This window comes from Suricata suricatta, chromosome 9, assembly GCF_006229205.1.
Source record: "Suricata suricatta isolate VVHF042 chromosome 9, meerkat_22Aug2017_6uvM2_HiC, whole genome shotgun sequence".
Lineage (NCBI taxonomy): Eukaryota > Metazoa > Chordata > Mammalia > Carnivora > Herpestidae > Suricata > Suricata suricatta.
The window spans coordinates 28,689,559-28,692,450 of record NC_043708.1 but is presented as its reverse complement, the minus strand read 5'-3'; positions in this window follow the sequence as shown (position 1 = coordinate 28,692,450).

The window sequence follows — 2,892 nt, the reverse complement described above, 5'->3', positions numbered from 1 at the left end:
GGGACCCTGCTTCCCCCTATTTGAAAATGTGTGTGTTTGACTGGTTGACCTAAATGCATCAGAGACTGGAGTTAGTTCTCCTATTATTCATACCTCTTGGTGATTGTGGTTTCAGTAAGTGGGCAGATTTTCTGATTGAAACTCCCTTCCTGGTCAGGGGCACTTTACCCATAAGTCATTCATTGTTTGAACCTTTAAAGAAAATTAGCCTTGTCATAAGCTTTGGTTAATATTACACTATATACGCAAAATAAGACCCCCGCTGATGTATTTTGAGTGATGAATTATGTTTTTTGATTTTCTGTATTGTACCTCATTCCTGTCTTTGACTTTCTATTCTCTCTTCCGTGAAAACAATGATCTTTTCTGAAACATGAGATTCCTAAAAAGTTACAAACAATGTAATCATTAAAAGAAAGATGTAATCACCTATGGTATATAAGACACTAAGTTTCACAGTAAAGTGTGGTCTCTTCCACCATTCATGTTGTCTGTGTTCTTTCTTATAGATATTTCACTGACACCAACCCCCTACTCACGGACCCTTAGACTCTGGTGTGTGGGCTGGTCCCCCGCACTCTACTTCCTCACTAATATGTCTCTTGTCTCTTTGAAAAATATCCGTTCTAATAGGTGTGAAGTGATATCTCATTGTGGTTTTAATTTGCATTTCCTTAATAAGTAGTGATATTCAGCATTTCTTCATGTGCCTGCTGGCCTCTGTATGTCTTCTTTGGAAAAAAGCCTATTCAAGTTCCTCACCCATTTTTTAACCTGTTTTAGTTTTTCTATTGAGTTGTATGAATTCTTATACTTCTTATCAGATATTAACTCCTTATCAGATAGATGGCTTGAAAATACTTTCTTCCATTCTGTAAGTTGCCTTTTCAATTTGCTGACTGTTCCCTTTGCTGTGTAGAAGCTATTTAGTTTGATGTAGTCGCACTTGTTTATTTTTACCTTTGGTGCTTATGGTTTTGGAGTCATATCCAAAAAATTGTTGCCAACATCAATGTCAAAGAGATTTTCCTCTATTTTCTTCTTACATTTAAGTCTTTAATTCATTTGGAGTTAATTTTTGTTAGTTGTGTAAGATAGGGGTTGAGTTTCATTCTTTTGCATGTGAATATCCAATTTTCCAAACATTAGTTAATTATTGGCTCCCCTGTCAAATATTCATAGACTGTTTACATGTGGGTTTGTTTCTGGGCTATGTGCCTGTTTTTATGCGAACACCATACTGTTTCAATTACAATTGCTTTGTAATACAGTTTGAAATTTGAAATTGGGTCGTGTCATACCTTTAGCTTTGCTTTTCTTACTCTAGACTGTTACAGCTATTTAGGATCTTTTGTGGTACCATATATAGTTTAGGATTTTTTCCCTGTTTCTATAAAAAGTGGCATTGGAATTTTGACACAGATTGTGTTGAATCTGTAAATAGCTTTGGGTAGTACAGATACTTTAACAATATTAATTCTTCCAATCCATGAACATGGGATATCTTTGCATTTATTTGTGTCTTCTTCAGTTTCTTTCATCAATGTCTTGTAATTGTCAGTGTATGGATCTTTCACCTCCTTGGTTAAGTTTATTCCTAAGTATTTTGTTATTTTTGATGCTACTGTATCAAGGGAAATACACAGTAATACCTTTCTTCAGATGCACCTGGAGCTCACTGCTTATACTTCCAGATGGTGGCTGCCTCATGCCTGACCTTCAAGAAGCTGTTGGTCTCAGAAATGCAGAACTCCCCAAAAAGGAAGAGGCCCTACTCACCACCCATCTCTCAGTAAGGAGCCTGTTCTTTACCTGGGCCAAACAGCTCCACAAAGATACTTACACCAAATAAACCTGGGCACAGAAAATTTTCACATGTTAGTAAGTGAGATAGCTGGGGCATCTATTGAAATTATATTTTACTCATGAGGTCAAGTGTGGTTTCCTTTGGTTGCAGGTTTTCGTCCAGGTTTTGGTGGTACCACTTTTGTGACTCAGCCCAAGGTAATACATACATATGCTTGGGTATGTCCCTATTCAGCAGAAGGGTGTGAGGGCCAGGACTGTTATTTCATCAATCTCTAGTGCTTAGCAGAGGGTCTAACACAGGGTAGGTGAAAATTATTGTTAACTGGATGAAAGAATGAATACACCCATTAGTCAATATAGAATGGTGGGAAAGGAGATACACTTTGGGAAGGAGACTTTAAAATTTCAACCTCTGGACCCACGTGGATGAAGACAGGTCATCCATCTTTAAAATCTTTAGATATTTTATTTCAAGTTTTTGTTTTCCTGGTAACACTATACAATTCAAGAATAAATCTTGAATTTATTCTTGATACTGGTTTCATTGATATTGCATACCACTCCCATGGTAACTATCCAGCACCAGCACTGTTGCTCTATTTCACCTGCAGTTTCCTGAGTTTTTAACCAAATATCAAATTTCAAAGATCCCACATTAAAGAATCTCTTTTGTTCAAGTTACCCTTTCTCATTTTCTATCTTCAACCTTTTTCTCTTTTCCCCAAGAATATTTGCAGAGTTAATTTCTCTTGAAAATTCTTTCGTGGCGTTCCAGCTACGAATGATTGAAAAATACTCCAAATACAGCATGTGGTGTAAATGTTGAATCGATAAAAATGACGAGGTAGGTCGCAATATCCCTGACGATCGCTGTGGCCCATTTTAATTTAGAGGGCGCCAGCTCCACGTCAGCGAGATTGAAAGCTACCGGGCAAACCACTCCGGACCAGGAATCCCTAAGACAACCCTGACGCCGCTGAAGTTTCCAGACGCGGCCAGCTCTCGGGATTGATAGAAGGAGCCTCCGCATCGCTGAGCCAGTCTGCCAGGTTTCTCGGCGGCAGATAAAGTGCCAGGAATTTC